Below are 9,834 nucleotides of genomic sequence, written 5' to 3'. Positions count from 1 at the left end.
GTTCTTCAGCTAATTCACTAGAAGGAGAAATACTACCAGTAACTTCAGAAAATGAAATTGGCTCTTGAATATACTCTATTGTTTGTATTTGATAATCAGGATGAACAACTAAAGATGACTCTCCAGTTTTTGGTGATCCAACTCTATTGTCACTAGGTGACACGAGAGCTCGTAGCCCTTAAAGTTGGCTTGGTGTATACTCAGGAGGTTTCCCCTAAAATCTACGAGATTGTCTCGGTAATTCAGCCACGATTAAATATTAATTAATCACACACAAACAAAGAAAATTTCAATAAAAACACCTAAGGTCTATAAAGAAACAAACAACTGAATCACACACCTAAAAAAATCTAAGAGTTCAAACCACACAAAAAAAATAACTTCCAATAATAAAAAACACTAGTTAGTGATGAAATCCAACATAGTAGAAGTTTAATACAGAAAGGGCGATTGGAATAGTTACCTCGACAACCTGCTTAATGAAACAGACTGGCACAAGTTTCTTCACAAAACCATATCGAGTGAAGAGAACCCCCCATAGAGTCCAAGTGAGTCTAGTCAGCGTCTGCTCCAGGTACAGTGAGATCTTTCCTTCACCATCACCTTAGGAAATAATCTTAAGTTTATGGACACTAAGGTTACCAACAACAAAAAATACAACTGGGGGAATAGTCTATGATCCGATCTACGGGCAAGGGCAGAGTAACAAAGCTCAATCCCCTTAAAGGTTCCTCAACATGGTCAATCTGAGGTTTACCAACAAGTGAACCCAGGCTCCTTGACAAGGGTTAGTCCAAGGTTTACCATTTATAATACGTGCAAATCTTCTATCTTTCCCAATGAAACATAATTAATTGTCTCAAAGGTTCAGACATGATCTCGTGATTGACTCCTTTAATAGAAGCTTCCCAGAATGTATCAATTACAATTAGTTTTATTTCCTACCGCAAGATGTATATACTTGTTTGTTTTAACTATCTTAGAGAGTTAATTACTCCCTACTCCAAGATACTAGCCTAAGATATATTGGTGATAAGAGCCCTAGAAATAGAAAAAATACTAGATCAATTTTAATTAAGCATTGCTTTTATGGGTTTTTCTTTAAGTCGTCGATAGGTATGGAAATGAAACTTTGATGATGTGAAGACTCGACTCCAAACACACTAAAAAAATGCACCTAAAATGATAAGCAATTCGTTTTTCTTTCAATGAAATTCTAGCTAAAAGAAAGAGTTTGAGAATGCAATTCTTTAAGAAACAATTCTTTCTTTAAACATGGAAATGGAAAAAAAAAAAAAAATTGTTTTTTAATAAGAACTCAAAATGAGACAAATAATTAATTCTCAATAAATCCCTTTCCCTTTTCAAAACTCAAAACTACAAAAAAACAATTTGCTTCAAAAGAGATCTATAAATTCTAGAAAAACACTCAAAACTGCAAAAACTAATTTTGAGATCTAAAAACTTTAAAAATCTAATTGAATAAAAGCTTCAACTCTATTTGAGGATGTTTTGCTTAGTTGTTCAGTAAACTAAGGATTCATTTGCACATAATAACAAACCAATCAAAAACATCCAGATATGTTTTCTTTTGTAAAATCGAAATTCAGAACTTATAACAAAGTTTCTTCAAAGATATGCAATGAGAAAACTAAATCTATTTCTCACAAAGGATAGATTTCACAACCAAGTCAGACTCATCAAGAAGACGAAAAGACACTAGGGTGATCTAAGGTTTCTCAAGCTTTTGATCATTGAGTCACTACAAAGACAAAGTGAAAACCACTCCAAACATGCAAAACTTCTAGAAAATCATTCAAAACAACAATACTATCGGAACTCACTCACAAAATATTTTTGACAGGAAAAATACAGATCTGGGTAGACACTAAAAATCATAAATCATACCTAAACTTAATGGAAGAAGATATCTTAAGTTTTTCAAAAAAAAAATTATAGGGTCCATAGACTCCAAAAGCAACAGGTGCGGTTCCGCATTGTTTACTAAAGGAAAAGTGTGGAGATGCCCTCACTATCTGTAAAGAGAAAGTATGGTCCCTAGAAAACTTCGAAAAATACAAAAAATACTTCCAGATTTTGGAAACTACCCAAGCCAGTATACATCAATCAAAAACCAGAAAACAAAAACAATTTTCGCAAGTCAAAACAAAGGAAAACCAAAAATCAAATACCATCCCCAGTGAAGTCGCCAATTTGTTGGTCGAATAAATCGATCTTGCAGACAAGGCCGATCTCCCTAGTATCAGAAGAAATTCTAGCAACAAATGGATAAACAAACCTATCTTTCTCTAGACATATGTGATTTATAAGTAAATACTACAAAGGTGTTAAGATCCTACCTGAGATCCAATGCTTGTTCGTAGTAGTCATCCTCCAATAATTCGAAAGAGTTACATTTGAAGACCTACAATCACAAACAAGCAAACATTAAATAGCACCTGCATAGCAAATATTATAAATCATGTCTATTATGGTGATCAAGGAATCCATAAAATAAACCATGAATTAACAACTTATTGAGAAAAACAAATTTATTTGTATTAACTTTGAATAGTAGAAGAACCTTACAACCTTTTCAACGTTGATGTTGAACAAGCTCTTCCTGGGGTCCGAAACAGGAATTTCCTTTACTTTGACAAGTCTTGCACTCTTCCAAATTAAGGTATGGGATACATGAACCTTAAAAGAGCGAACTTGCGACCTCAAGATTCCTTCCAGAAGCCTCTAGAAATAACTAAAAGTGGGTTTTTCAGAGTATACTCGTGCCATTTTAACTTTTACAGGGGTCCGCACCTTTAACATAGAGACAGCGCGGTCAGGTGTGCAGGAGACATGACCATTACATGTGAGACCACAGGTAAGACAAAGAGGAAGTGCGTAACCAGAGTTTTAAAGACTTTTGAGAGCTTTTCTATTATTTTTCAGACATGATATGAGGAACTGATGTTTTTAGACTTGTAGAGGAGGAAAGTATGAGTGGTAATGAACTCACACAGATAGCAGAATGTCAAGGTAACAATTTTTAGTGCAACAGATTATGCTCTAATGACATGGCATGTGTACTATCATATGAGCATTATATAAAAAAATTGTCAACATTCAATATTAAATAAATAATTATTAACTTGTTATCATTCTCTTCAACGTCAATAATATATATATATATATATATATATATATATATATATATAACCTTTATCTACCAAATTTTTTTAATTATATTAAAAAAATTAATAAAAAAAAAGTTTTAATTTACAAAAAACATAATTTAAAAAATACAAATATGTAAAAATAAATGTGTACAATTTGTACAACATTCATTATATCAATCTATACTCTAATGACATGACATGTGTACTATCATATGAGCATTATATAAAAAGATTGCCATCATTCAATATTAAATAAATAATTATCAACTTGTTATCATTCTCTTCAATGTCAATTATATATATATATATATATATATATATATATATATATATATATATATATATATATATATATATATATATATATATATATAACCTTTATCTACCGAATTTTTTTAATTACATTAAAAAAATTAATAAAAAAAAGTTAGATAAATATTCATATAATTCATTTTACAATTTAACCTTTTATAAACTTAAGAGAAAAAAAAAAAAAAAAATCATAATTATATATGCATAAAAAATATCAAACATTTGTTAGTGAAAATAAAAAATATTAACACTCACACCTACCATAAGCATGCCATATTAAAATAATGTCTTAAATTTTGGGAAAATACCATTTAAAAAATTAACCATTTGCTAAATAGTCCTAACAATATTGCAAAGCTGCAAAGTTGGGATATATTAACTTTATACACCAATCACACGAAGGTATACTAGAATAAAATTTTCAAATGTCTGCCATATTCAATGATACAATGAACATAGAATGGATTTTGTAGAAAGCATACTATTATTTATGAGAAAATATTAATGCAGTGATGAAATAAACATTATACAATTTAATTAAATGATATTGCTTACTGAAAAATTAAATGTTCATATTAAAATTTATAAAATATAAATTAATAATCTGAATGGCCTGTGTGGATCCCTTTTGTAAAATTCTTCGGAAACATTTTTATATTCAGCAGGAGAGCATTTTCCAGATGGTTCACAGCTTCACGAAAATAGCTGCTACCTCATATTCGTCCACCTCTGGGGGGCAAGCTCCTGCCCATATCGTCAATGAAGCCCCAGCGCCCACTGTCCAGGTGGACCAGGCCTCACTCGATGAGGCTTTGAAGTTTTCTGAAAGTGCCCTAATGTGTCGATTCAATGGTTTTTGGCCGTGGCTAACAGCTCTCCACAGTTGGATCTCGGAGGTATGGAAGCCTGTCATTTATGATGTACTTAATATCTACCCCTGTGTTAGGGGTTTCTTTATAGTAGATTTTGAAAACCCTGAAAGCAGACAATGTATTCGAGATTTCAGACCTTGCTTATGGGAAAACTCAGGCCTATTCATGAAGCAATAGAACCCATCATTCGATCCCTCAACAACAATCATAACCTCAGCACCAGTTTGGGTGAGATTGCCAAACCTACCCTTGCATCTTTGGAATCCCTCCTTGCTAAAAGCCTTTGGAAATGCAATTGGAAAATTTTACTGAAGGTGCCCAGAAACAGAGGAATATGTTAGAACCACCTATGCACGCATCCATGTGGAAATAGACTTCAGCATCGGATTCCCAGTTGAAATACACCTAACAAGTAAAGACTATGTGTGGAACCAGAAACTCAATTATGAAAGTGTCCTCTTCAGATGTCGATCATGCTTTGAGATAGGTCGTCTAGCCAAAAATTGCCCAAAAGCCTCCTAGAAAAATTCTGCTAGAAAAAATGACCACAAATCTACATGGTGGGAAGGAGCACAAAAGGAACACTACACTGTCATCAAAGAAATATTCTCTCGAGAAAACTCTGAATCACAAGAAATTAGGCAAGGAAGAAACAACTCTCAGGACAAGCAGGGGGAAACCCCCGCCCAACAACAAAAAAGTGAACTCGACAACACCTTAAGTATAAACAGTTATAAGGATTTGAATACTGCACAAAATAAAATCTTCATTTAACAACAAAGTAGATCTCCTAGACCAAACTTCTTCTTCGACTATCTTGAAAAGGACGAACACAATAGATCGCAAAGCTAAGACACCAATGTCCCAAGAACTAGAAGAGATGAAGGAGATGCAAGATAAAGGAAGTTGGAAGATCGTAGAGAAAAAAAAAAAATATACACCACCAATCTCGCCAAGAAAGTCGAGGATTCAGGCAATTAAAATCTAAGAAAATTATAGGTCTGATAGACCAATTTGGTCTCAGTGGATGTTAACCACCACCACCATCATCATCATCAATAAATAATTATTTAAAAATTAAAATTAACTCTATTTTATAAAATTAAAAAATATTTATCGCTATGAATATTATAGCATTTTGAAATGAATATGTTGACGGTGTTGGAAATTTGTTAATTAAGGGGTCTACCTTATGTGAAGTCTCAATTAGACATCATGATGTTTGAAATAGGAGCTCCATCCAGAATATGAGTCCCATTGCCATATTTTCTTATAGATTTTCCTTGTCTTTAATTGTTGGAAAGAGAGAAAAGCGTATATGTTCCTTTGTGAAAAGAAAGTAAGTGTGCTTGGTGAATATTCAGTTGTTGGTGTATCTAGGTTATTCTACTACAGAGGGAGGAAAAGTGAGCCTCTAAGAGAAAGGTAATAGTACCACAAGAGTAGAGGCAGACACAAGTGAAAAGATAATCGCCTAACATCAAGCAGAATAGTCTGCATAGATGCTATGATTGTTACTACCATTACAACACATATTCAATTATATAAGCACTAAAATAATTGAAATAGTTCAACTACTTTGGTATAGGTGAAAGCAAACATGAATCATAAATATTCACAGATCAATCTTACAAATATTCACAATTCATGCATGAAAATGTGCCAGCCATCAGGCTTTGAGTGTTAAGTAAAAGTAACAAGACACATGTAGACATCAAACACCACTGGCTCCAATAGTGGAGCATTGGAACCACCCTAACTCCTCAAAAGAACTAGCATGTCTCTTTAATGCCTTGTGGGAGGAGCCAATGTGAAAATTGCTTTGCTTGTACCATGAAGGTGTATATAGAAAAAATGTGGTGATCCTTCACCTCCCTTGTGACCCTTGGGCTACCCTCATGATTTTTCAACATCTCTATGACCTTTTTGACTTCCTACATGACTTTTCACAATACATGTATGACTCTTGTGCTTCCACTTTACGTTATATTTCTCCAATATTGAATTACATATTTCAAAAAATGATGTCGCACATGACGACTCATAATATGACATGGCATCATTACCTTGATGACATGGCAATGCAAAACCATACATTTTTGTTGCTTGTTTTGTGTCTTCTGAAAGATGGATCATGACCTTCTTCTTTGTCCTCAAAAATGGCTTATAGATGATGATTTTTAGTTGTACTTGATCTCCAACTATGTCTCAATTTGATGTCCCTTTGATTCCTCTTGATTGATCAGCTTGTATTTGCATCTAATAAAGTGTATTTTGGCATGGTATCCTTCTCCATCTTCTTCAGCATCATCATTTCATGGTATGATAGAGAACCTGCATCTGCAATTAACTCATGACAAGATGACATCAGTCCAACAAACCCCTAGTCTAAGATGTTGCATGATGATCCACTAACTAACACCAAACCGGGTGACACAATGATGGAAAGGATCAGTGACTATGGAATTACGCAAGTTAGGCATTGAGGGGTTAGGATTGAGCCTTGAGACTACGCAATATTTAGTTTAGGCTAGAATGAGGAAGAAGATTTCATAGTTTAGGAGCTCATTGAGCCAGGCCAAGGGGTTGAGCACTTATTCATCCTATTACGTAGTTCTGGAAGGAAGATGAGGTCGACGACTTCCCAATTACACAGTTTAGGAGATCAAGGCTAAGGCCTGAGCCTTTAGACTGTGTAATGCATAGTTCTGACTAGGAAGGAGAGAGAGATTGCACACTTTTGGAGATTAGAGGTTGAGCTTGAGCACTGTGATTGTTCAATGCGAAGTCCTATAAGGCAGAAACTGCACATTGTGCAGTTCTAAGGGACAAGGGTGCTTCTTGAGGGATGGGACCACACAACACATAGTTCAATCTAGGAAGAATCAAGCTAAGTGGCTCGATCAGGGAGTTTCCCCAGTTGCACTAAGTGTTCGATCAATGAGATTAATATGAGAAAGAGAGAGACTTTTATCATGATCACACACTTATATCACATGAAGACATGACAAAGAACACTGAGAACATACGAACAACATACCTTCCTCAATCCAACAACATTACGACAACTCCTACCAAGTGCAACACAAAAGATACACTTTGCAACAAAAGCGATGAAACTTGTGTGACAATGCTTGAAAATTTGGAAATCAGTGTCAAACATGCCTACATGATAAGAGAAACTCATTATCACAAATATTGCCCATTAAAACAAGCCAAAAATCCACTTTATGTGATAAACGACAGTTCCCACACCAAAAGAAGACACTTGTGACATGAGAAGAAAACTGCAAATGACACTTGTGATATGTGAACGATAGTGGAAACAACACATGGGAGATTGATGATAACATGAGAAAAAAATAATTAAAGTGAGCAAAAGAAAAAACGAAAATCAAACGTATGAAAATGACACTCACAAAAGCAAGGGTGCATAAAAGTGACCGAAATAGAAGTACAAACGCAACTAGAATTGAGAAACTGTCAAGTTCAATGCGCATTGACTATCGACATGGATTGAACATCGCACAAACACAGTCTTGATAGATTGTGCTAGGCTTAGTCGAGTTTGCCTAGAGAAGTGCACTCATGAATTCATTACAGACTCGGCATGTGTGAGCAGTTGACTTCAACACCTATAGTCCAAAAAGAAGTTGAAGGAATAATCATAGCTATAAGTGACTATAGAATAGTCAATCGCAAGATCCACAGTAGGCTCCAAAATACAAGTGTAAGATAAATTTTGGAGGGTGTTTGTCACGGAAACAATAAAACATAAAGTAGACATAGAATCTGGAAATGAAAATAAAATAGACATAATTAAAGGATTTATAACCATCGAAACAGAATCAAGCATATATATAGATAAACAATTAATTTTATGTATCTTTTTATGAACTAAAAATTGCAAATTTTATTCAAAATTCCTTTCATTGGATGATTTTTTATATAATTAATTTAAATTGAGTGCAAAGGGAGAATATTTTCATCGGCTATATTTTTCTTATAATCGACACTATCCGGCGTGAGATACTAATGGCGATCACTGTTGTTGAAGCCTGTCAAATCTTACTTTTCTACAAGGACAACCAAAGTGGCTATGGGATGTTTTACTTTATATCTGAGTATTTGGTTCCGTATATTAACCACTTACCATGGTGTTATTTCTTATATATTAAATTGAATAGTTATAAATAAAATATTAAGGTAACATTTTGATATTAAACTTTTATCTTTAAAAATTATTGATAATGGAAGAAGTGTTTAAGTTATTCTTTCCCCACTACTTTGGTTGGTTGCAAAGATATAACTTTGAGAAGTTTGACTCCCCTTCATTTCCATATGCCTACTCACCAAATGCCACCTCCAAAGTCTCTCTTCTCGCCAATTGAAGCCCTCAAACATTTTACACTAGGAGCCTCTTGACACCCACAGAGGAGATGACCAACGCACTGCCAAGTGGGATTCAAGACAAGCGCCTGAAACTATAGAGTAGGAAAATATCTGCAAGCCCAGAAAATAACCAAACAATGTGTCAACCCAATACTACCCCAAGAAGAGCGACAACACTCACACAGAGCCAGACTCTCCTTAAAATCACACACATGGGCTTAGCCTCCTCTATTGTCTAATAGGCCAACCATTAGAAATCAAATACACATACCCTATAACCCATTGTGAAATAACGACGAGAGGGATGACCGCTTTGAACCAAGAAGTGGAGAATTCACCTCCAAGGTAGTAAACACAGGTACCAAACCAAATTCGAATGTGAATCTTACCAAAATTGAATTATGTGCACTAGGAATGACGTCCTCGCCAAGTTATCCCTTTCCATCCAAACCGATGATGATATTACCATTCTGCCACCACTAGTAAGGATTATCAAGGCCGTGGACCCACAAGGGGATACTAGATGGATACTAATACCTCGCTCTAACACTATGACTAGGATCCCCACACTAGATCACATCTACCTCGCTGAATTTTCCAGTATTAACGAAACTGAAGCCCACCTATTCCTCCAACCAGGAATGCACCGATGAAGGGACACACCAAATGCCTCCCAAGATGAGCAAAGCCTGAGACCAATACTAACAACATACATTCACATCACCCTCACAATTGAAACACACCCTTTTCCAATGCTCCGAGTTAAAATATATATTGATGTTTTTAGATAATGCAAGCCTCACGCTTGAGACATTGTGGTCACATGTTACATTCATTAAACTGAAATAATATAATGTCTTCTCTCCCCAACCATCAAGTTGACTATTTAATATAATTATAATAAAAATATTGAAAAAAAAATGAAATAATATCACTTTATTTAATTAATATGACAAATTATTATTTTTTCAAAAATATTTTAATAAATTTATATTTATATTTTATAATTTAGTGTATATATATATATATATATATATATATATATATATATATATATATATATATATGATTTTTTATATTTGTGA

This window comes from Pinus tabuliformis, chromosome 8 (assembly GCF_031772625.1).
Source record: "Pinus tabuliformis cultivar Carrire ecotype Pingquan chromosome 8, CPIR1, whole genome shotgun sequence".
NCBI lineage: Eukaryota > Viridiplantae > Streptophyta > Pinopsida > Pinales > Pinaceae > Pinus > Pinus tabuliformis.
This window is presented reverse-complemented; position numbering follows the sequence as displayed.